Source organism: Triturus cristatus, chromosome 7, assembly GCF_964204655.1.
Source record: "Triturus cristatus chromosome 7, aTriCri1.1, whole genome shotgun sequence".
Taxonomy (NCBI): domain Eukaryota; kingdom Metazoa; phylum Chordata; class Amphibia; order Caudata; family Salamandridae; genus Triturus; species Triturus cristatus.
In genome coordinates, this window is record NC_140590.1 from 755,465,047 (window position 1) to 755,491,852 (window position 26,806).

General features: G+C 46.5%; 1 protein-coding gene across 2 annotated transcripts in view; it reads left to right on the plus strand.

Annotated features, from left to right (window-relative positions):
• The window catches only part of DNAH17 (dynein axonemal heavy chain 17), a 14,992,541-nt gene that overhangs the window by 12,838,302 nt on the left and 2,127,433 nt on the right, over window positions 1-26,806 (plus strand). The gene's annotated exons all lie outside the window — the stretch shown is intronic.

Genomic DNA, 26,806 nt, shown 5'->3' on the forward strand with positions numbered 1-26,806 from the left:
GGCATTATCATGGGTGGCAGGGTGTCACATTGACACCCTGTTGCACCCCTGATTCGTGCATGTGTGCACATGTGGCGCACATACATGCCCTAAGGGCATGTATGTCTGCCACATGGCACTTTTAAATCAGCAAACTATAGCTGTTTGCAAGGTATTCGTTATTTATCACCAACCTGTATTTGGTGGTAAATACCGAATTCTTAATACTAATATTCACTCTTTTGATGATATGATTTCAGGATTCGGTAATTTACCAAATCTGTATTTTACCGATTCGGTATTTTACCGATCCATTACCGATTCGGTAAATTACCGAATCCTGAAATCATGCCTCCTACATCGCAAATGCCTAAATACCGGTCGGTAACGGGATATTTACCGAATTTCGGCCGTTACCGACCGGTATTTAGCTACCTACATGAGGCCCTTAGTGTTGTATATCCTACCTTGCTGGTATTCACAAAAATACTGTAATACAGTCCATGTGCTGTACAGAAATTCATACATACCATGCACAAAATGTGAATCTCATGTATGTTTGTCAATGATGAATATGCTCATCAACAAACCAAATACTGTCATCAAACATTAGATTCAGAAATTCGTTTATTTTCTGTAATGAGTATTAAGCCAATGGAGCAAAATTAGAAAAAATAAAAACTAATTTAGGTAAATGATAGTTACTCCTAAAATAAAACGTTAATCACAAAGTGTTCATTTATCTCCCAAGTTTAAATGTCACAAGGAAAAAACTCCCCTTGCAAAAATAGATGAACCAGTCTTGAATTTAGGAGTTAGTAAAAAAACAGGAAGTAAAAATAAAAACACTCTGTGATTCAGCAGCATAACACCCTTACAGAAGAAGTTAAAAAATCAAATAGTCGCTTATCTCTATAATGTCAGAAGCCTAGCACGCTTGGCCAACAGGATAAGATATACAGCTAAACAGCTGTTCCTAGCAAATGGCCTGTAGAGAGCAAAAGGTCATGAGACTTCCATGAAGAAGAAATTAACTCCAATAAATTAAACACTCCTTGCACTGCATAAAATGAAAACACACCAGCTGGTGTGTATCAAAGAACAACCAGTGAATCCTCCCCTGGCATTTAATAGGAAACTTAAAAATGACAGAAAAGGCAGACCTCCTTTAGTAACTAAAATCCACAGTTCCTTTTACTGGAATCATAGAAATGCTGCCAAAATCGGCAGCCCAAAATCCTCACTTTTTCAGCTAAACTCGAGATAATAGCAGACTTCAGAGGTGAATGGAATTAAGCATATCTGAAAGAAACACGTTAGTTAGATTCCTCACCTTAGAATATCCCCAGGCTGGATCCGGAATTTTTTTTCGTCAGCAATACCCGCTAGGCGTCGTCTGCGGCTCCGCGTCCGTCGTCGGCGTCGTGATCGCCGGGATGATGTCGTCGGAGTACTTAGACGCCGCCCTCGCACGCTGACGTCAGTTCTTTTTTCCGCGCCAGTAAGCGCCGATCCGGGAAGAGCATACCCTTTTAGTCACTTTTTGACTAAACTTTTTTGAACTCTTTTGGTTCCATTTTCAGTCGACCTCGACTCTGGTGCCGATAGGGATGCCTGGCTTCAACGCTTGTGATGCCTGTCACCGGCTGATGTCGGTCACGGATCACCACTGCCGGTGTCTCTATTGCCTTGGGGCCGACCACGATGTCGAGTCGTGCCTCAATTGCCGGGCCTTGAATTCGAAGGCTGCTTGAGTTCCGGCAGTCGGCTCCGCGCCGCTCAAGTTCCTGGTCGAGGAGGAGGTCGAGGGACCGGTCGCGGTGCCGCAGTCATCACTGCTCGTCGGGGTCAAAGTCTTCGTGCTCCGGTAAGTCGAAGCTCAGCAAGAAGTCGAAGAGGCGACATCGTTCTTCTGGCTCCCCTCGCCGGTCGCGCAACTCGGCTAAGGGTTCGGGTGGGACCACCCGCGCGGCTCCGTCGGAGCTGCAGGAGTCCCGTCCGACCCCATACCCTCCGGTCCCTGGGTCTGACGTGACTCCAGTGGAGATCAGGGACTTCCTCGTGGCCATGAGGAGCCTGGCTCCGCCCTCGACGCCTGGGAGGCCTAGCGAACCGGCGGCCCCGGGGCCGTCGTCGACTCCGGTTCCGATGCCGCAGGCCCCCGCGGGATCCAGGCTTGGATCCCGGTCGGTGCCAGTCGACCTCATGACCCCTCCGCCGGTGCCGACCCCTCCGGACGACGCCGTTCCCCGGTTTAGTCCCGGTCCGGGCCCGGCGCCGCATCCGACGCCGATGGGTGACAGGTTCATCTTCTGCCCGGCTCCGATCCTTCCACCTGTGTACCAGGAATCGGATGACGGAGACGACTGGGAGGGGTCTGAGGACCCTCTGGCACGGCAGAGCCAGTTATCTCAGGACTGGGCAGACGAACTGGGGTATGCCAGTGGTCTTGATACCTCCCCTGACACTGGCTCTCTCGTCCGTGGCTTCGGCGGAAGGTGCTACATTTTCTGTGGTGCTGCGCAAGGCGGCCGAAGCCCTTGGGCTGGAGCTGCCTGCTGTGGCCGTGAGGACTAATCTCCTCACTGAAGTGCTTCAACCGCCAGCAAGCTCCTCGGAGCCTCTGCTGCAGTTCAATGAAGCACTGACTGATGTTCTGAAGGGCACCTGGTCCAAGCCTCAGTTCCTCCTGTGGACCGGAACGTGGCCCGGCGCCACTGCCCTGCACTGGGCGACCCCAGTTTTCTGTCGATGCACCCCACGCCGGAGAGCCTGGTTATCCAGGCCTCTACCTCCCAGACCTCCTTCCCGTCCGCTCCCCCGTATCGGGAATCCAAAAGGTTGGAACAGTTTGGAAAGAAACTTTTCCTTCCTTTAGTTTGGGGTTGCGGTCTATCAACACCGCGTGCCTTTTGGACCGTTACTCCCACTCCCTGTGGGATACGGTGGAGGACGTGCTGCCCCAGAGTCCGGAGGAGGCCCGGACACGGCTCGCCCAGGCTCTTGCCGAGGGGCGGGATGCGGCACGGCATGCAATCCTATGTGGACTGGACACAACAGACTCGCTAGGCAGGGCAATGGCGACCACGGTGGCGATTCGTCGCCACGCCTGGCTGAGATCCACGAGTTTCTCCGGGGATGTCCAGAGCACCCTCATGGACATGCCCTTTGATGGCAGTCGCCTTTTTGGCGACAAAGCGTACAGTGCGCTGGAGCGCTTTAAGGACTCCAGAGCTACGGCTAAGTCCTTGGGCCTCTCGGCCCACGCCCGCAGACTTCCGCTTTTCGTCCCTTTCGTGGCCAAGGAAGGGGCGCCCCCTCACGTCCGTCTAGCCACAGGCCGCAGAACCAGCTTCAACGCAGTCGTGGATGTGGAATCCACCGAGGCGGAGCAGGGGGACAACGAGCCGGTCCTTCCACATCTACCCCGGCAGCATCCGCCTCAAAGCCCTCCTAGTCCGTGCTTTCAGGCCCATTCCACGCCAGTGGGAGGCAGAGTTCGCCATCACCTGCTCCACTGGCGTACCATCACATTGGACAGGTGGGTGCTGCAAATCGTCTGAAGGGGCTACACCCTCCCCTTCGAGGCGACCCCTCCAGCCATGAACTACAACAGAGGGACCCTGAATATTTAAATATGTGAGGAAGAAATCAGGGAATTAAACTGTACAACAACAACAAAGGGCTTCCTACACCTATATAATTCAATTTTAGGCACTATGTCCATATAATAAGGCAAAGCCCACATCAACGGTGTACAAAAATAGATTACTTCATTTATTAGATAATTTTTTAATTTTTTTGAGAGACATATAGATGTCCATTTTAAATTGAGTGGTACATTAAATGTAATACATATTAAGTCACAATAATAAGAAAAAGTGGAACATATCATCAGCAACACACACCATAATGACATGAATAAATAACATCAAGACATAATGAAAATGCAAGAAACTAAATCGGTGAAGACAGAAATCACAAAAGAATTTAAACAAAAAAATAGACAAAAAATGCAAAACAATACAGCATAAGATAAAACACAAGACAAGCTCCAACGCGTGTTTCGGAGATCCTATATACTCTCTATAGGCTCCTTCCTCAGGGCGTATGGGATAGGTCTTTCAAAGGGTGACAAGTACTAAAGACGACTTCATTTCCAACGTCATGTGGTGAGGGTGCTGGCATAAATTCAATATTCACAACTGTAGGTCTGTGGGCAGAAAAACCAAGGTAAGTACTAATACTATATATTTATATTAATATGTGGCTGGAGCTAAAGAGCGTGAAAGGAATATAGACTAGTCGGAAACTGACCCAAGAGTAAAAAAGTTTTCGAATCACCGAGTCGTGAAAGAAAGAAGATACAAATGAAAAAGATGAAAGAAAATTAATAAAAAAGAATGAAGAAAATAAAGGGGTACCGATCACCTCTGTGAGGAAATGTACTGAGCAAGCACCTACTTGGAAAATTAATCTATAAGGTATATTTTATAAAACTATAAGGAAAATAAGAATTAGTAATTAGCGATAAAAAACTGATAATGGACACAGCTAGGCTGTGAAGTACAGAGGGTGATAGTTTACTCAGACAACTAGGACTACTAATATTTAGGTACGAGTCGTATGGAGTTAGGAGTGTATGGAATGATAAATGATATTTCCCTTATAGTATTTGACTCGATTAGCACAATGAGTGAAAAACAACAACCTCACATAAGGCGCTGGTCCGAAACAGTAAGGAAAACTCGTAAGATAGTGGAGACACCAATTATACCAAATGAGACTACAGGGATAAGACTACTAATAACGATAGCCAAAGCTGATAATCTAGTCAGAACCACTTTAATAAACCGTACGTCTCACAGGCAAGAATGTTATAGAAAACTTATATCGGAATTCAAACACGCCACTTACCAATATTTAAATAACATGGAAGTTGGATCAGTATCTTAGCCGGAAAGTTAGGGTAGAGAATACACCTATATAGGGATAGGAGAGCCAGAAGGATTCTATCGAAATATGGTTATATAGTAACACGTTGCCAGAGTTACCTGAAAATACAAAATTAAAACGTGTTATGTTGGATATAGTGTAATCTAGATAAAAAAACAGACCGATAGCCCCAAGTTCACTTACAAGGGCCCGATCTACATCTACTAAAGGTAGCGTCCGTGGGATTCCGAGAAAAGAGAGAGTCCTTACGTGTAAATAAACCGCAAGCCTCCATGGGGTGGACGGCAATGTTATTTCTGAAAAAACAAAATTACAACTATAGAATGAGAAGATTAACCAAAGTGGTTATAGCTAAGGCAACTCGTTGCCAGAGCTAACTAAGAATACACAATTAGCCCATGTTATACTAGGTATAATGTAATCTAGATAAAAAGGCGGACCGATAGTCCCAAGTTCACTTACATATGGCCTGATCTGCATTTATTGGAGGTAACGTTCGCGTGGTTCCAAATAGTGAGTCCTTACATATGGATCTTCCGTAGACCTCAATGGGATGGATGGCAATATTATTTCTAAAAGAACAAAGTTACAGCTATAGAATGGAGAGACTATCTCGAATAACTATAACTGAACTGGAGGTGACTAAAAGGAATGCTGGGGCCATAGTTTCACTGCGCAGATTAGGGGTTCCAGTCTTCCCCTATCTCGACGACTGGTTGTTGAAGGCGGGCTCTCCCCAGGCAGTCGTCTCCCACCTCCAGACTACGGCCGACCTCTTGCATTTTCTGGGGTTCTCCATCAATGTGCCGAAGTCGCATCTGAGTCCCTCCCAGAAGCTCCTCTTCATTGGAGCGGTTCTGGACTCTGCGCAGTTCCGGGTCTATCCTCCAGGACAGCGGGTCCGGGATATTCAGGCTCTGATTCCCATCTTTCAGCCTCTGTCCCGGGTTTCGGTCAGGTTGGTGCTGCGGCTTCTGGGTCTGATGGCCTCCTGCATCCTGTTAGTGCATCACGCCAGATGGCGGATGCGGGCTCTGCAGTGGGACCTGAAGCTTCAGAGGCCTCTGGTCTCCTGCGGAGTCCCGGCTCCATATCAACCTTCTGGAGCTGAGGGCGATCCAACTTGCACTGAAGGCATTCCTTCCCTCTGTCCGTGGAAGTGTAATGCAGGTGTTCACGGACAACACCACCGCCATGTGGTATTGCAACAAACAGGGCGGGGTGGGGTCGTGGACCCTTTGTCAGGAGGTTCTGCGCCTCTGGACATGGCTGGAACATCAGGGCATCACCCTGGTGGTTCAACATCTGGCGGGCTCTCTGAACGCCAGAGCAGACGAACTCAGCCGCCGGTGCATGATGGATCACGAATCGCGTCTAAACTCGGACGTGGCGCAAGGCCTCTTTCATTAGTGGGGAGAGCCTTGGCTAGATCTATTTGCCACTGAAGAGAACGCGCAATGTCAGCAGTTCTGCGCGTTGGAGTTTCCAAGGCGGCACTCGCCCGGAGACGCTTTTCATCGCGAGTGGAGTTGCGGTCTGTTGTACGCCTTTCCTCCTATACCACTTCTGCCCAGAGTGCTGAAGAAGATCAGGCGCGACCGGGCCCAAGTCATCCTGGTGGCTCCAGATTGGGCACGAAGATACTGGTATCCCGAGCTACTCAGTCTATCGCTCGATCCCCCGATCCGACTGCCTCTTCAGGAGGACCTTCTGTCACCGCAGCAGGGGATGGTCCTCCACCCAAACCTGTCCAGCCTCCACCTCCATGCGTGGAGATTGAGCGGCGGCAGTTGATGCCATTTGACTTGCCTCCTGAAGTCTGTAATGTTAATCTGGCAGCCAGGCGTCCCTCCACAAAATCGGAATACGCCTGCAGGTGGAACAAATTTGTGGCATGGTGCACAGCAAAGGCTGTGGATCCCCTTTCCGCCCCTCTTTTTGGAGGTTCTCCTCTTTCTTCTTTCCCTGGCCCAGCAGGGTCTGCTCTGGGCACCCTCAAGGGATATCTTTCAGCTATTTCTGCTTTCTTACGGCCTCCTGATCAGCCTTCTCTTTTCAAATCCCCTGTTGTTTCTGGATTCTTTAAGGGCATTACTCACATGTTTCCTCCTGTCCCTTTCGTAATGCCTCAGTGGGATTTTAATCTAGTATTGACCTATCTGATGTGAGCTCCCTTTGAGCCACTTCATAATTGTCCACTTCGTCTTCTGACTCTTAAGACTGCTTTCCTAGTTGCCATCACCTCTGCTAGACGGGTGAGTGAGCGCCAGGCTCTCTCTTCTAAGCCTCCTTTCCTTTCTGTCCATCCGGACAAAGTTGTTCTCAGGATTCGTCCTTCCTTTCTCCCTAAGGTGGTAACTGCCTTTCACATCGGACACTGCCCACCTTCTTTCCGCCTCCGCATCCCTCGAAAGAGGAAAAGAGACTCCACCGTCTGCACCCAAAACGGGCGCTGTCCTTCTATCTGGACCGCACAAAACAGTTCCGGGTGGACGACCCATAGCGAACCATCTCTCGGTGCGTCGTTTTGTGAATGAAGGCCTGTTATTCCTTAGCTAAAAAGGAACCTCCTGTAGGGCTGAGGGCCCATTCCACTCGGGCCACAGCGGCGACCACTGCCCTGGGCCGGGGAGTCCCCTTGCAGGACATTTGTCAGGCGGCAACGTGGGCCTCGCTGCACACGATTGCCAAACATTATTGCCTGGACAGCCAAGTCCGGAGAGACGGCTTCTTTGGCCGTTCTGTTCTCCAGGACTTTCTGGTGTGATCTTGGTTCGCAGACCCACCACCGGGGTTGGTATTGCTGGGGTATCTATTCTAAGGTGAGGAATCTAACTAACGTGTTTCTTTCAGATGAACAAGTTACTTACCTTCGGTAACGATATATCTGTAAGAAACATTAGTTAGTTAGATTCCTCACCGCCCCTCCTATCCTCCTCCTTCTGCGAACCGATATCTAGGGTTGAGGTCATCCCTTTCAGGGCCCTAGAATTTTTGGCACCAGTGTCGGTCTCTTGCATGGCTCTGCGTTCCTGGCGCGGAAAGCTATGTACAAGAACTGACGTGAGCGCGCGAGGGCGGCGTCTAAGTTCTCCGACAACGTCATCCTGGCGATCACGACCCCGACGACGGACGCGGAGCCGCAGACGACGCCTAGCAACGCGCAAGGGTATTGCTGACGAAAAATCTTTCCGGATCCAGCCTGAAGCCTGGGGATATTCTAAGGTGAGGAATCTAACTAACTAATGTTTCTTACAGATATATCGTTACCGAAGGTAAGTAACTTGTTTGTAAGCTTATGTCCAAGTACTCTATTTATAGTCACTTCCTCTTATGACTGATTGAGGTGTTCGCAATAGACCAGAGAAGTTGTAGTGAACTTCTTATATGCATATAGAGGAAATAACATTGTACTGCCTCTGTCTTTGTTGTGGTTTTCTTGAGCCTGCATATGAAACTAGGTGTCTATACCTGCCTTTTACTGACAGTAGTCCGCCTCCAAGACGCCTCTTATAACCATGCTTGGTTGGATTGGTCAGATGAAAAGCATTTACCAATTGAGTAGCGTGGATGTTATTATCAAGTTCCCAAGAATCATCCTTGGCTAAATATCTGTCCCAAGACACAAGGTACCACAATTGACCCCTTCTGAACTTGGAATCTAAGATATGATGTATATGATGCTCACTTTGACCATTGCGTATCACCAGTGGCACTTCTTTTATCTTGGCAGTCTTTTCTGGTTCAAGAACACTGCTATGAAACACTGAATGTATTCGTAGGGTTTGAAGCAATTTGACTTTGTACTCCACAGGATTGACCTGTCTAAGCACTTCATAGGGGCCTATGTATCTGTAATGGCATATACATCTGCACTTAAAATGTGTATTTCTTGTGGACAACCATGCTCTATGATCTGGCTGATATTGTGACCCTGGACAACAATGACAATCTGCCCATCTCTTATATTGTTGTTTTGCTTGGTTGAGATGTCTTAGTAACTTTTCTGTGCCTTGTTGTATTTCTTTTAAACATGAGTATGTTGGGCTGATTTGAAGTCTCCGAGGGTATGGAGACTGGCATAGACTTTGGATGAAACCCATAATTGGCATAAAACGGTGAGGCACCAATGGAGCAGTGCCACGCATTGTTGTATGAAAGTACAGCTAACCACAACAAAGAAACATAGGATTGGATAGCTTCTGATGCATAGCACCTTAAATACTTTTTCAATGTTTGATTTAGTCATTCTGTTTAGCCATCTGTCGATGGGAAAACTAGTGGAAAGAGCTGCTGATATTTTTAAAGCCTTACACCATGCCTGCAAGAATCGGGCCGAGAACTGAGGACCCATATCCGAAACTATGAGCTCTGGTATACCATGTAACTTCACTATTTGCTCCATTATCAACGGAGCTGTTTTCTCAACTGTGGGTAATGTTTTACAGGGAACAAAAGACCCATTTTGGTTAAACTGTCAATTACCACTAGTATGGCAGTATACCATTGATCTTTTGAAAGTTCTGTAACAAAATCCATACTAATGGTTTTTCATGGCTGATTAGGAGTGGGCATAGGTTGTAGCAACCCTCGAGGTTTGGAATTATCAGTTTTTGCCTGTGCACATACATCACATCGCTGTACCCAAAGCTTAATGTCTGATGCCATCTTTTCTGACCAGAAGTTTAGTTGAACTAACTCTAGAGTCTTAGCATCCCCAGGGTGCCTGGCCAAAGGGAAAAAATTGACTCCAGGCAAAGGCTTTCAACTGGAGACTTTTCGTGGGTAGGAAGAGATTTTTGTTATGAAATGGTAATCCTTGCTTGAGGTTTCTCCGGAGATCTTGAGTAGCTGTAGGAAAGTAGGATCTGCTTTCATGGTTACCCCCAATTTTTGTACCAAAGGATTTCCTAGATAAAGGAGGTGGGGGACTAGGAGCTGTATGAGAGGTCTAGTGCCTGTGCTCCTTGGTTTGTCACAAACAAAAATTAGGGTTACTGTTGAGAAAGAGGAGCTATCAAAAGGTTGTGCAGGACTCTAACATAGGCACGGTGGCAGTCAGCAGGACTGTTTCATTTTGACCTCGCACATCCCAAAGGGATGTCATGCTTCATCATAGGGCTGTTGCTCCTCGTTGGGCTGGCGCTGCAATGCCCAACGGGTGCCCGAAGGGTCACTTTGGCGGAGACCTTTTATTGGTATGCTGTATGCTGTATGATGAATGCAAGTTAGAGTGTAGGTGGGGTGGTATCTCATGTGTGATGTGGTTTGAAACTGGTCAGATAGGCCACCAACTACTTTTAATAAGTGGACCGCCCTGTCAGATTAAAAACTTTTATAGGTAAATGCTACCAATCGGGTCATAGTGTACCCTAGTAGTCCGATTTGAGTTCCCTCTTTAGGGTCCAACTCTAGTCAGTCAACATGTTTCGTGCCCCTAGCGGTCAGGAGGATCTGTTGCCCTTCATCACGACAAGAATAGTGAGTGAACCTTCCTACTCCACAAATGTGTCAAAAGTGCCCTTTGAGTAGTGCCTACTTTTTGATGTTGGCTTTCCAACCTGTCAGGAGAGAAAAAGAAGACAGTATCATCATGTTTCTGGAATAAGAGCGTCTTATTGACCAGGATGTCCATTATTGTGGACCAAAATGTTCGGATGGTGCTTAAGTGGCGTCCAGACATGTAAAGACATATACAGGACCCACATACAACATAAAAATAGGTAGGGTGAAGAGTCGATCTGAGAATAGCTTGCATTTAGAATTTCTTTCAGCTAAGTTCCCAGCCTAAAGAATCTTTAGAAAAATACACTTACGATTTTTCTTTCAAGAAAATCCCAGCACACCCTGACCTGCTGATACCAACTTCTGCCCTCCATCTAACTTTACACCTCCTCATGGCTGCCTCCCAAATGAGAATCATATCTTTGAGAAAATAATTCTTAAATAAATCTCTAAATTGAATCCAAACCAAGCTTTACTCCCTACAATCTCTCCCCTCTTGATAAAGAAGCACCCACGAAAATCATGCTCTGGTCATTAAACCAGCCGACAAAGGGGGTGGTATTGTGGTTCAGAACATTGTTCCTTACAAGACTGAGATTATCAAACAGTTGTCCAATACTGACCACTAGATGAAATCAGGCTCAGACCCCACCGCTGAAATTCAAAAGCTGATTCATGACATCACAGACCATGGAAAAACAGAAGGCTTTCTTTTTTAAAACAAATTTATTTTCCTCAATGTGAAATCCCAAAGAACACCAGTTATCTACACTCTCCCCAAAATGCACAAAAATACTGGCCCCCCAAAATACACAATACCGACCCCCACCCTCAATCCCAAAGCACACCAGTTATCTATACACTCCCCAAAATACAAAAAAATACTGAACCCCCCGTCCCGCCCCATTGTTTACGGTTGCAGATTCATTTTAGAACCAGATTCCTTAATAAAGGATTTCATACCCAAAACATGCTATTATATTAGACACAATGGCTATAATTACACAATTTGAACGCCTTCCTTTTGACCCTAATACCGACATTCTTTACACTTTAAATGTAGAATCCCTCTACACCAGCATCTCACAGACAGAGGGTCTGAACGTCATTGAGAAAATCCTTGATTCCAGAACTCAACCACACACTGTCCCCACGTAATTCATTCTGCATCTACTCAAAATCTGCCTTACACATAATTTATTTTCCTTCAACTGACAATTTTATGACCAGGACAAAGGCACTTCTATGGGAGAGTTTTTTGCCCCACATTTTGCTATACTGTACATGGATGACCTTGAAATAACTAAGATACTGGCTCCCATCAACCCATACGTCAATATCACTATCTGGAGACTATATATATAAAGTGACGACATATTCATGATATGCCTTGGCACTGAAATGACATTATTGATCTTTCTTGACTGGCTCAACACTAACTGTAATGGACTCAAATTCACACTTACCCATACCCATAGCAAGTCAGAGATTGACCTCTTAGACCTCTTGATCAAACCTGTAGATGATGAACTTCTCACCACCTTATATCGCAAGCCCACTCTGCTCTCCTATGACAGTCATCACCCTCTGGCTTTGAGGGACTCGTTACCTTTTTTACAATTTCTACTTGTCAGACGGAATTGCTTATTCGAACAAGACTACTTTCATGAAGCCACAAGACTGATCACCAGGGAATACTCTTGCAAACTTTTCCGATAATCTAGCAAAAGGGTATGGTACTGCCCACGTGAGTTCTTACTCAAACCCAAATCTTAAAAACAACTAATGACCACTTAGTATGTGTCACAATTTTCTCACCTATTTCCTACCAAGTCAAGAAATCTATCTTCAAACAGTGGCCTATACTGAATGCAGGAAATCTCAATCTTCAACCCTCAATATTTGCATTTAAAAAAAATCGAAACATTAAAGACCATTTAGTTAGAGCATGGCTCTCCCCTCCCTCCCCCCCAAAGAATGCACAGACCCTCATCGAACAATGGCATATACCCTCCATCCCCCCTTAGTTGGACATTCTAAATGCGGGAACTGTGTTGTATGGCAATATAAAATTGAAAGTAATGAGTTTGCATTTGATAACATTAAGATTACTCTCAACCAGTTTTCTAATTGTAATACCGCAGATGTTGTTTATGCAATGTTCTGCCCCAATGACAAAATATACATGGGTAACCAACTCAGAAAATCTGAATTTGCATCTGCCAGCACAGAAGCCGTCTCTGATTCAAGGTATCGAATGCACCGCTGGTCGCCTATTTAACGGACAAAGGACACAAAAAGACGAGATTTGCGGGTAAGTAATCACAGTGGTTAAACCACCTCCCAGATGAACTGACATTAGTTCTATTCTGAGTAAGAACTGAAATGGATACTACGTAACAACAGTCTAAAAACTGTTCTGAACAAACTAGAGGACTGGACCTCTCTGGTTTGATGTTTTTTCGGAACTGTGTGCATCTTCGAACACTTTACCTTCAGATCTGCATGCCAAAAGCGCACAATGCTATGTAGGCATACTTTCTGTTCTCTTTTTTTTGGGGGGGGGAATGGAAGGGGGGGGGGGGGGAGATCCATTTTGTTGGTTTTGTAAGCAACAACATAGAACAGTGCATCACTGTGACATATAATACAATTAATCACATTACCCAAATTTCCCCTTCGCAAGGCATATACTCAGATTAACCCCATGTTACATCGCCAAAACTGCTAACCCCGCCAGTGTAGTCAGTTCACCAAGCCCAACCATATGCACTCGTATTTGGCCGGGCATTCCATTACCTCCTACACTGATTTTTCTTGGATGGCGCACCAGTCTACTCCTCTACGCCATTTTGTGATGGATGGATGGAGATGCAGACTCCTTCCAGGTGGCTGCAATGTCTCTTTTGGCCACCATAATGCCGTCCCTAGGAACAGTTTATCTGCTCGGGAGCTGTCAATTCCCTCCATCCCCCTATGAGAAAGGCAAGAGGACTGAGGGGGATCTTACAGCCCAGTGTCTCACTCAGGTCAGCTACTATCAAAGCCCAATATTTGGAGAGAAAGGCACAGGACCAGACCATGTGGTAGAAGTCTGCGGGTTCTGCCGCACTACGCGGGTATCTTGGGGTCAGGAGGAAGCCCGCTCAGTGCAATCGAACAGGGGTGAGGTATGCGCACTAGATAAAGTATATTTGGATTAGACAAAGCCTGACCGATATGGTTATTACTCTAAGGGTCATCAAAGCATCCCCCCAATCCTTCTCCTCCAGGGGGCCGAGCCAGTGTTCCCAGCGGGTCTTGAGGGAGTCTAGTGTGGACAGAGAGTTGTTTATCAAAGACCGGTATATTTGGGACACTCTCCCCTTCCCCAGGTTACCCATGAGGAGCCTGGCTTCCAACGGACTGAACTCTGGGATTACAGTATTATCAGGAATATGAAGAGCAATGGCGTGCCGGAGTTGGAAATATTTGTAGAACTGAGTGGAGTGTAGGGAGTGTGTTTGCTGCAGGTCGTGAAAGGAGTACAGGTGTCCTCCTTTCCATACATCTCCTAAGTGATTCCTATCAGGTCCCATTTTCGGAATCCCGCCAACGTCCCGACTTCTTCCAGCCAAGTCCCATGCCAGAGGGGCGTCTGTAGTGTGATTTTGGCCTCCCAGTGAGTATGCCTTAGCGCTGAACGCCACGCCAGGAAGGCCGTTAGAGTTACTGCCTGTGGAGAATGAGGAACCGGGCCCCATAAAGCGTGGCTTGGATTCTGGGAAATCTGAGGCCCTCTAATTCCAGCTGGTAGGCCGGGTCAGACCGTCCTCCGTTGAACCACACGTGGATCACCAGAAGAAGGGTGGCTAAATTGTACAGGAAAGGGTTTGTCATCCCCATCCCTCCATCATATGGGGCCCTTTAGCAATGCATAAGGACCAGCCGCGACCTCGAACAACCCCTAAGGAAGGTCATGATCATACTGTCTAGCCCGCGGAACCAACTACGAGAAAGATGGAGTGGAAGGTTTTGGAGCACATATAAGAGGTGGGAGAGCACCATCATTTTGAAGAGGGCGATCCTACTGAGGGGATTAAGGGGGTGAGATTGCCATCGACGGAGGTCATCCTTCGTACGTTTGAGCAATGGGTTTACATTCAGGGACCGGGTCAACTCTGGATGAAGTGCCACCCAGATACCGAGATATTTGAAGGAGAGTCACCGTAGGGGAATGGTTGTTTGCCAGTCTACATATTCTCGTGATACATGAAGGGGCACCAAGGTTGACTTAATCGGATTAAAGCTTAAGCCCGATGCCGATCTGCACCGCAACTAGTTCCCAGGCAGTGTTATTCATCACTAATTGTTTTTATTAGCGAGACTGCTATACACCGGGCTTGATCTATGCCGAAATGCACCGCAACTAGTTCCCGGGCAGTGTTCTTCATCACTAATTGTTTTTTATGAAACCCCCTAGCAGCCCTTGGTAGCATTCTTGCTGCTGGGGTGAATATTCATCTTACCGCCTTTCAGCCTTTAGCGAAACATGCACCTTCCAGCTTAGTACCTAGCAGTTGTGCCACTGGCAGTTCATGACCCACAGCATCCGTAGGGAGTACACCTGGCCCTGGGTGTGAATTTGCATCCCACCCCCTCACTGTACTGTTTTTACATTCCCCGCACAGCGGCGCCCTAGCGACCCGTGCCTCTGACTGCCCTGAGCCACACTCCAGTGCCAGTTACCAGGCAGGTATAACTAACACCCATTACAGCGGCCTTTGATTTATCAATCATTCTTTGATTCTCTCAGGGCACAATGTTATTAGTCTCATAGCAGGCCTCGGGCCAAGGCTGCTATACCCCACCCAGCCTGTGCTGGCGACCTGAGCGATGAGGTCTGTTCGGTCCAGCAGGGACAGTACACACCCCCTCACACGTGCTGTGCCCGAGACTAGTAATGACAGGCACGTCCCAGACTTATGATTAAAAAATCCTCATTTTAAGACTTTCGGTATTCACAGAAGGCATTTAGGAGTCCTAAAGTTAGGACTCCTAACTTCTGTGAATACCGAAGTGAGTAAGTGTCTTCTGTGAATACCAAAATGAGTAAGTGCCTTCTGTGAATACGAAAATGGTAGTAAGTTTAGGATTTTGACTTAAGTTAGTTCTGTGAATCGGGCCCAATATGTATTACCCTCCGTTTCTTTGTAAAATACGTTGCCATAGAAACGCATGGAGCTCGCGGACATTTGAACTTAAACAAAAAAAAAACACAGCATGTCTTTTCGTTCACTCCCCTGCCTCCTGCAGTGTTGCGGACTAGAGTGCACATGTTGAACATCTCTTAGCAAAACACAGGCTGATATTGGCAAAATGTGCCCCAAAACCCGCTCCGTTGTAGCCAGCAAGAGGCCCCGCAAAATGGAACATTTACTTGAAGCATGTTACACAGTGTTTTGAAACCGGTGGTTCGCGGTGCTTAGCACTGGCATTTAATAACAGAGGTTGCTGTTATTTACACCGAGGATGGCATGATGGTGTTGAAAACCCTGCAGTGTCCGCCTCAGAAGCCCGTCCATTCCAGGCGGATTTACTTTGCTCGGGCAGCCTGGGCAGATCGATTGGGAATATTCACCTGCCCATTAAGTGGGGGCAAATGAAACACTTACTTGCACCATGGCACAGAATGTTTTTAGCGCCAAAAGTGCGCGCACAACATATAATACCAGCGCCTAATTGGAGCCGGTGGTTCACGGTGCTTAGCAGCGGTATTTAATAATTAACACTTGTGTAGCTACGGCTTTAAGCGCAGGTTAGCAATGGGAAAGCAGATTAAATCCCTCAATCGAGATGGCTTAGTTTTCAGTGTCTGCAGGACCTTGAACCTTTCCGATCAATTGTGCTCCTATTCCTCTAACATAAGGAGATTCCTTTTTCTGAGTCATTGCTTTACTCAACTGCTCTCTGCCTGAACACTTTTCCTAGCACTCAGCACGCTGTCTGCATATGAAGTGTTCATATGATCATCTGGTTTTGTAAGCTTTCTACCAAGATCCCCCGGTAGTGGAAGCTGAGGTGTATATGAAGATGTTTCACCAACATCAATTACACCTCTACTCCTTTACTACCCCTCTACCACTCTACTATCACTCCTCTACCCCTCAAATATTGTTCTACCCCTCTTCTACCCTTCTACCCCTATACACATCTACTACCCCTCTACCTCTTTACTACCCCTCTACCCCTCTACTAACCCACAATCCCTCTACCCCTCTACTATCCCTCTCTCTTCTACCCCTCTACTAACACTCTAACTCTCTACCCGTCTACCCTTTTCTACCCCTCTACTACCCCATGCCCCTCTACCCTTCTACCACAACCAGATAATTACATAACACATAAAAACAAAACAATAAATACAACATACGCCCCACATAATACCACTCACTGTAACAAAATTACTTCTAAAAAATCACTTAAGGTCCTAAAAGCGAGTCCTATTGGCTATGCCAATGCTTGTTTGTTTTTGACCTGGGCAATATATATGCCTCCTCCCCTTTCTTTCCTTGCCTTCTTCCCCTGTTCTTGATTCCTTGCAATTTTCTTCAAGGGTGATTCAGCCCATGCCTCATCGAGTACCTCTTGATTTATATGTTATATATTTTCTTTCCGGTAGGTGCATCTATCTCCGGAAGGTATCACTGTACCTCACTTATAATATATAATTTTTTTCACACACCAGGACGACTAGGTATCCTGACATCAGGGGACGTGACTTTGACCACCTTCGCACATCATCTGCCACCCCCTAAAGAGTAGACAAGGATTACATGTCCTGATGAATTGCCGAGATCCTGTTAGACTTTTTAAATAGGCAAGAAACATGTTGACCCTTTCACATAGCTTACAAGAACTGACACAGGTCTAATTTTCCCCTCTCAGTTCATATATTTTTTATCTATGGCCCAGACACTCAGAATAAATTCCCTTTGGAGTCTCCAGAAGCCATTTTTAAACCACACACACATTCCCAAATCTACTCACTTCACACAGGTTCGCCCTGACATAATACCATCTAGCTTCATGACAGCAAAACAAACAAGACGTCCGGCAAAGAGCCCCCTCGTGGGGCCCGTTGGGCATTGCAGCGCCGGCCCAAGGAGGAGCTGCCCTATGATGAAGCATGACACCCCTCGGGGTGTGTGAGGGCCCTTACACCTAAATAGAGCTATCCCTGGACCCACCTTTCCACGCCTGACATCACGGATGTGCCCTCCCCCCCCCCCCCGCCCCCTTCCTCCCTTCTAGCCGCTTAGGAACAACATACCCGCTGTTTTCAAAGTAAGCTTGATGCCCCCTCGAAGGACTGAAGCATCTGGAGGCATCTAGGGCTGGAGTGCTCTGGGTCAGCAAGGAAGAGCAGGATGTTGTCCACATACAAAGTGATTCGGTCTCCATGCAGGCACTGCCAACGTCACCCCTGTATTTGCTCGTCCGCCCAAATGAGACAGGCTAAGGGCTCAATTGCTAGAGCAAAGAGGAGGGGAGAGAGGGGGCACCCCTGCAGGGTACCTCTCCTCATAGGAAATATCTCAGTACCCCATTAATGAGGCTGATGGATTTGAGTAGAGGACCCTTACCATCTTCCTATAATGGGGCCGAAGCCCGCTCTCTCTAGCATAGCTCCTAGGTATAGCCAGTCAACCGTGTCAAAGGCCTTTTCAAAATCAAGTGGAATTAGTTGGGCCAAATATGGGGAGAAGAAGTGGCAGTGAGCGAGAGCCACATGGAGGCGTCTCAGACAGTGCCTTATGCTGCGATGCAGCATGAAGCCACATTGAACAGGGTGTCTGGGAGTATATAGTACTCGCTTAAGATGGGTAGAGGGAATGGTCGTATACATTTTGATCTCCGTATTTATAAGCAAGATCGGACGATAATTAGGGCAGGAGGTTGAGGGAGGGTCAGTTTTGGGTATAACCACGACCGTGGCCGTGTCAGTTTCAAAGGAAAAATCGTCTCTCTCCAAAACCTCCGCGAATAGGGCGTGGAGTCATGGGAGCAGGGTTTCTCGGAATGCCGCATAATGCTCCGCTGAGATACCATCCGGCCCGGGAGTCTTTCGAGTAGCGAGTGATGAGATCGCCTCCCCAATTTCTTCGCCCGTGATTGACTCATCCAGGGCTTGGACGTCCCTCTCTGATAGCCTCGGAAGGGGGATTCCCTGCAGTGAGAGAGAGAGAGCGCTAAAAGCAATCGTCTATGAGTGGTCTGCTGAGTAGAGCTCTGCAAAGTACTCTGCAAATGTTTGTGCTATTGCAACAGGGGTGCGACAGACGTGTCCTTGACTAACGTTCTGTTGTTCTTATTTGTGCATTTAATTATTTAATTTTCTAGTCCTCATGTAAATAGGTGTACTTTCTTGCATAACCTTCGGGTTCAACTGTTAAGCTCAGTTCCACATCATATGACGAGTACTGTATTGGAACCTGTTTTTCCTGAAATATTCCTTTACTTAGCTCTATGAACCTTTAATGTTACTTGTATAACCTTTTCTCCTCCTTTTATTCCTCCTTCGTCCATACAGGCTGGTAAACCCTTTCTCTGATTTATTCTCCTTTTCTAATTAATACTGATTCCAGTTATGTGAATTCATCAATTATTGACGCACGATTGATGCCAGATTGATACATCGGGGAGATCGTTACTCTGTTCCTGTTCACTTTTCTATCTCTCAACTATTTTCTGGTTACACGGGCTGTTGCGGTACGCTTGCATGCACGTGACCGCGTTACATTATATGTAGTTCATTATCCCCTCAGCACGCCGCGTCTGACTGCTGTGAGTCCATCACCTGTGAGCTGTGCCGTCCACTCCTTTCCCCCTGTTAAGTGCACATTCATTACTAGTATACCGCGCTCACCTAACACGTGTTCTCATGCCCAATACTTAGACCCCTTGATAATTTTACCAGGTTACTGACCCTTCCCGCTGAATGCCGCACCCTGTTCTTATCTTGGCAGCTTCGTTCTCCTCTCTTTGCTTCACGCATTCATGTGGAGGAATCCGCAACACTAACATGTACTTCTCTGCACGCCCACTGAGGCTGTCGCCCTGCTGTGACTAGCTGATATCTGACACCCTGACTTTTACCCTTTAGGTTGCCCTTTACTCTTGGTAAGTGTCCTTGGACACTCGCTGTGCTAGCCATTGATTTCCAGACGTCGGACCAATTATCAAGTTTTCCTTCGACGCCGGACCAATTATCAAGTTTTCCTTCGTAGTTGGACTCGCTGCGACTCGCATGGCTCCAACCTAGTTTTTGGTACGCTTCCCATCTGGACTACATGATATTCCTTTTTATTTTCCAATTAAGTCAACTATCACAGAATATCTTTATTTCAGAACACCTTTTGGACCCACGTGTTGTAATCTATCGTCTCATCATAACACTGATTGCTCTCACTGTATGAATCGATTAGGCCTGTGACTTTAACTTATGATGTGGGTTGGGTGTGCTCCTTGCCCGGTCAATTAAATACGCCACAGCCTCTTGTGCATAGATTTCCATCCTCCATTTTGTCTCACCATAGGCACTTACCAGCGTGTGTGCACTATGACTTTCACCATTCGTATATTAAAACGGTTATCAACCGTTATACAATTATCCTATCTTGTGTCTCGTTCCCTCCTTCTTTCGCCCCCTCCCTTTTCAGCAGGCATCTCTCTCAGACCATATTTCTCTCGTCCTGATGATAATCCCATTAGTCTGTTAGGGATCAAAACGCTGTCAACCGTCGCTCCATGACACTCAATGGTTTATATGACTACTGTACGTTGTGCAATGGTGGCCCCCATATGCTTGTGGCCTAACGGTTGATTGTACTAAGGCTGCAAATGACTATAACTGAGATCTTTGAATTGCTCTTTTTGATCACTGTCCCACTTTCTATGTTTCCTTTTTATTCATGATGTAAATAAAATATTTATATTCCTATTGGAATTTCCACAACACAGTCTTTATTATATCACTGTGTTGATTACTCCCATTAATTTATTTTGTAAGGGACTATTCTTCCTGTATAATTACTTGTGCCTCAGGTCCCTCTCAGATCACTTGGGTTCCCTTGTGTTTTTGCAAAATATATCACTGCTGTGATGGGGCAGCCATCTTGGAGAGGTGGAGATCAGAGGCCGCTGGTCCAGTGGAATCCGCACGCCACATCAACCTTCTGGAGTTCCAGGAGATCTGGCTGCCTTTTTACCCTGCATCAAGGGATGGCTGGTTCAGGTGTTCATGGACAATACCACCGCTATGTGGTACTGCAACAAACAGGGAGGATGGGTTCTAGGACCCTCTGTCAAGAGGCCTTGCATCTCTGGACATAGATGGAATGTTAGGCATTTTCCTGGTGGTTTGCCATGTTGTAGAGAAACAGACCGGGCGGGGTTGGGTCATGGACCCTTTGTCAAGAGGCTCGCATTTTTGAACACGGCTGGAACATCAGGGCATTTCCCTGGTAGTTCAACACCTTGCAGCTACCTGAACTCCAGCACGGACAAACTCAGCTGAAGATGCTTAGCGGATCATGAATGGCGTCTCCTTTCAGAGGGGATGCAAGGTCTCTTAGCAGTGGGCAGGGCCTTGGTTAGATCTGTTCACCACCAACGAGAATAAGGAATGTCAGCAGTTCTGCATGCTGAAATTTCTAAGGTGGCTCTTGCTCAGAGACTCTTTTCACTTCAAGTGGAGCTCAGACCTCGTATATGCCATTCCACCCTAAGCACTCCTGCCCAGAGTTCTCAAGAGGATCAGGAACGACCTGGCCCAAGTAATCCTTATGGCTCCAGACTGTGCTCTGAGATTTTGGTATCCCGAGCTGTTGAGCATGGCCGTCAGTCCTTCAATCAGGCTGCCCTTTCAGGAGGATCTTCTGATGCAGCAGCAGGGGAGGATTCTCCACCTGAACTTGTCAACACTCTGCCTCCTTGTGTGGAAATTGAACAGTGACAGTTGAGAGCTTTCGACCTTCCTCCTGACGTCTGCAACGTTATCTTGGCAGCCAGGTGTCCATCCACCAAGATGGTATAAGGCTGCCGTTGGGGAAAATGTGTGGCATGGTGTACAGCTTAATTTCAAATGCTGTTTTTCTGAAGTCCTCCAGTGGATGAAGGATAATCACCTTAGATGTAACACAGACAAAACTGAAATCTTTCCCATTGGGAAAGATGTATCATTCCAGCCTGTAAATGGTGGCCAGAGGGAACTACACCTCCACCCGATATGGTCAAGGTAGCCAAAAATCTAGGAGTTCAGTTCGATACTGCGCTTTCCTAACTTCCACACGCTACAGCTGTGGCATGGACCTGCTTTAGTCTCATCAAATCGCTAAAAAAATTATTTGATCTAATTCCACTCTCCGCAAGGAAATCAGTGGCAGTGGCCTTGATTCTCTCGCGCCTGGACTACTGCAACAGCCTTTTGGCAGGAGCCAAAAAATCAACACTAAAAAAAACTAGAAGTTGTCCAAAACACTGCAGCGCGTCTAGTTTTAAAATTCCCACGAAGAACTTCGGCATCGGTGGCATTAAAAGTCCTCCATTGGCTACCACTGCATAAGAGAATCCTCTTTAAAAACCTTTTAATCACCTATAGAGCCATGCTTAAATCCGGACCCAAGTACCTTTCGGCACGGTTCTCCCCTACATCACAACCAGGACCCTTAGGTCCTCATCAGCCAACATCCTTAAACCACCCATTTTCGGATGTAAAGCAAAAGAAGGAAAAACAGTGGCCGCCTTGGGAACCAAAGCCTGGAACATACTACCAACCCATCTAAGACTTCTAAAAACAGAAACACAATTCAGGAAAGCCCTGAAGACTTGGATATATGGTACTCCAGACAAATTTTGCCTTTCACTCATTTAGCACTTATAGGGCCCCCTCTCACCTCCAACCAACCAGTGCCCGGATGCTTCTTACGGAGTGGCAGTTAGCGCTTTACAAATACCAATTTACTTTACATTACAGAAAGACTCATCAATCCCCTCTCTGCCCCCTTTTCTCAGGTTCTCCTCTTCAGTATATCTCTTGTCTAGCAGGCTTCTGCCCTGGGCACTCTTAAGGGCTATCTTTCTGCTATTTCAGTCTTCCTGCGGCTGCCTGATGAGCCATCCCTCTTCAAATACCCTGTAAACAAATTCTTGAAAGAGTTAACACATGTTCCCCCTTTCACCCTTCATCATGCCTCAGTGGGATCTTTATTGTGTGCTCACTTTCCTCATGTCGCTACCTTTGAGCCTTTACATGATTGTCCCTTCAGACTACTCATCATCAAGATGGCCTTCCTTGTGGTGATAACATCAGTCCGAAGAGTCGGTGAGCATCAAGACTTATCACAGCCTCCATATTTGAGCATCTATCTAGAGAAGCTGGTTCTGCATACTAGGGCCTCTTGTCTGCCATAAGTTGTCAATTCCTTTCATGTAGGCCAGTACATCACCCTGCTTACCTTTGTTTTGTTCCATCACATTCCTCCATGGTAAAAGCATCTTCCCTGTCTGGACCTAAAAAGAGCATTGGCATTCTACCTTGACCGCACAATAGAATTCTGGGTGAACGACCAAATCTTTGTGGGGTATGTTGGAGCAAAGAAGTTAAAAGCCATGAAGAAATGGACCTTCTCCCATTGGATCTTAATGCTCTGCATTAAGATCTGTTTCTCATTAGCCATAAATAAACTCCCAAGGGTTTGCGTGCTCACTCCACCAGTGCAAAGTATGTGACTACTGCGCTAGAACGCCTAGTTCCAGTCCTCTACATTTGCCAGGCAGCAATGTGGGCCTTATGGCACACGGTCCTAAACACTACTGCCTGGATAATCAGGTGTTTCGGGATGGACACTTTGCCTGTTAATTCTGCAGGATTTTTAAATCTAAATCAGTCTCACAGACTCACCTCTGGGGAGGTATTGCTTTGGTATCTGTCTCAGGAAGGAATGTGCAGCTAAACGTCTCTCTCAGATGAACAAGTTACTTACCTTCAGTAATGCCTTATCTGGTAGAGACTCTCTCTAGCTGTAGATTCCTTACCGGCCCACCCATCCTCCCTGCTCTGTGAGCAAATTCCAGGATCAGGGCTGTATCCTTTTCAGGGCCCTAGTTTTTCAAACCAGCGGTCAGTGTTCTTCGTGCCTGTGCGCTGGTGTCATGGAAAGTTGCACCCAAAAAAAAAAGTGATGTCCGCGCGCTCGGGGGGCACATATATAGGAACTGCGTATGTCACTTCTGGCTTGGACAACGCCGACAATGACACCTACTGGCGTACACAGGTACTGCTCAACAAACATTTCCGGATTAAGTCTGACACTTGGCGATAATTCAAAGGTAAGGAATCTGCGGCTAGATAGTCTCTGCTAGATAAGGCATTACAGAAGGTAAGTAATTTGTTCTTCAACTCAAGAGTTCATATCTGTCTCATGTTTATTTTCTTCTTTCTGATTTATAACCTTCAAGTTTCAAAACTGCTGTCTTTCTTCCACTACTAAAGAAACCAACTTTAAATCTCTCAGCATCTCCTAATTTGCTACTTTTTTAAGACTTTTGAATGACTCCTATTCAGACTAGTAACACACTTCATCCTATCACACAATTTACTTTATCACTTTAACTGCAGAGAGATGGCTATTTCTCAGAGGTTTATCGTCCCTGCGCACCACAACTACCTATCCTTTACTCAAATTTTACTTGACCCCTTTGTGAGCTTCAGAACTGCCAACCACCAGTCACTACCTACAACACCTGACATTAGTCACAGAACCAAACCTTTTGTGCTTCTATCTCTCCAAGACACTGTTAGTATACTGGTGTTTTTCTCATTCTACACCATTGTCTCTACTTGTTGTCGATCAAATCTCATTACCTAAGTTCTCCTTCCTGCCTTTACTATGACAGCAGTCGATTTTCTCATTCATTTCTTTTACTCCTCATCTAAATTTCATATTTGGATTGCCTAAGAGCAATCCACCATTGGACAGCCCTATGTCCACATACACTGTTTCAAGAACTTAAAAAACGTAATTTACCATCCTTGCAGCAACTTGCACCTTAGTCATACCCCTGTTCTCTGTGGTTCACACTCTTATACCTTCCACTTCCTCTTGAATCCTTTGCAAACTGTTTATATTAGAAGTGTTAAGCTCTACTGCATCCAAAGCAGCATTATACCAAATGATATACATATGCAAGGTTGGATATTTTCCCACTTCCACTCTACCAAAGGCTTAATGATTTATCTACTAATAATCTTAATTGTAGGTCTGGAATATCTTCTGTTAAACTTATCCCAGTATACTTTTTCATTCATAAAGATGGCATGCTATACACTTCTTTTTTTTTTTGTATATCTTTTTATTAACATGTATCGACATAAACTTACAGTACAGTGAATAGGACATTTGAAAAGCACAGTGGAAACCAATTACATAATACAATAGGATATTACATTGGCTGTCATGGATAAGGGGCATCATCACAGACAATATTACGGGGTGGGACACAAATATTACCACGATACGAGTTCCAGGAGTCCCAGATCTTGGACCATTTGCGGGGCCAGCCGCAAGCTCAAGCTATGTAGACTGTCTTTTCCCTGTGCATACACCAGTCAAGGTCTTTCTTCCAGTCTGCTATTGTGGGCGCATGGGTGGCTCCCCAGAGCTGCGCAATGTTCCTCTTGGCTACCAGAAGTCCAAGTGTAACCCATTGAACTGTGTAAGAGTTAAGGTCAGTGGGTTCCCAGATGTTTAAAAGGCACCTGCACGAACTTCACCGATCACTTCATGCACCTCCTGCCAGTAACGTTGGAATTGTTCGCAGTGCCAGATTATATGCATGAAAGTACCCAGTTGAGTACAACCCCTTCTACAGTTCCCATCCTTAGATACCCCCATGTGCAGTAGTTGAGACCCCGTGATGTAGGTTCTGTGGAGGATTTTAAATTGTATTATTTGGAGCCGCGCTGGGATTGCGACCGTTTTAGGGGAGGAAACCGCCTCTTGCCACTCTTCATCATCTAGTTCAATGCCGTCTCTCACCCATTTTTCCCGCAGTGTGCGGAAGGGGTCTGCCATGTTGTTTATGAGTTTTTTATATAGGAGGGAAACCGTTTTCTCAGGCAAATGTCCATCAAGTATCCTGTCCTCTAGTGGGGAAGCGTCAGGGGGGAGGACCCTTTGGGTAAAGTCGACTGGAGAGCATGTCGGACTTGTAGATACCGGAACCGTTCCGATTCTGCCAACTTATGCTGGTGCTGGAGCATGGCAAAGGATTTCACTTCACCCTTATCCCAGAGGTCCTTTAGACACGAGATACCTATTAGCTCCCACTTGTCAAAGCCCTTTGATTTCCACAGTTCACCCAGCCTCTGAGAATCCCATAGGGGCATTGCTAGTGTAAGTTTTTGACCCCATGCGAGCGATTTGTTGGCAGAGTGCCAAACATCAACTGCATGTTTGGTGGGTCCCATGAGTGGGTATTTTCCCAGTTGGGAGTTGAGCACTCAATAGTAGACACCTCCTGGGAGGAGCCACCTGTCCATATTGAATCCCGGGTCATCCAGGCGGCCGAAGATACTGTGATTGATGGCTGCCAGATGTGCAGCCCAATAATATTTTTTAATATCTGGCAAACTAATCCCCCCATCATACCAGTTTAGTGTGAGTTTGTGCAAGGCAACACGCGGTTTACCGTCCCACAGAAGCTCGCGCTGGAGCCCTTCTATTTCTTTGCAGTATGAGTTAGGGACAGGGTCAGCTGAATTTTGTAGCACGTACAAAAATAGGGGCAATTGCATCATTTTAAAATGGGCCGCCTTGCCCAACATTAAGAGAGGAAGTGACTTCCAATTCGCAATGTCTCGTTTGAGTCTTTGCAGTGGGGGGACGAGGTTACGGGAATAACGGAGCGTCTGATCTAGAGAGATAAATGTTCCCAGGTATTTGAAACCATCCGTGACAGTTTGTATTGGACAATTTGGTGGTATCGGAGGGGGGTCACCCCAGAGGACATAAAGGAGGAATTTTTGCCAATTAATACTGAACCCGGAGTATCTACCGAAGATGGCCAGGATGTTGAGAACAGCAATCGGGGACTTTTGGGGGGACGTAAGGTATAGTAGGTTATCATCAGCATAAAGGGAAATACGATCTTCCAAATCTGGGGACCAGCGCATTCCGCGAGTGACTGGGTCTCTCCGGATCCACGCCGCGAGGGGCTCTAGGGCAAGTGCGAATAGCAAGGGGGAAAGAGGACATCCCTGTCGAGTCCCTCGACTGACTATAAATGTGCCCGATTTTTTGTTGTTTACTACTACTTGAGCCAT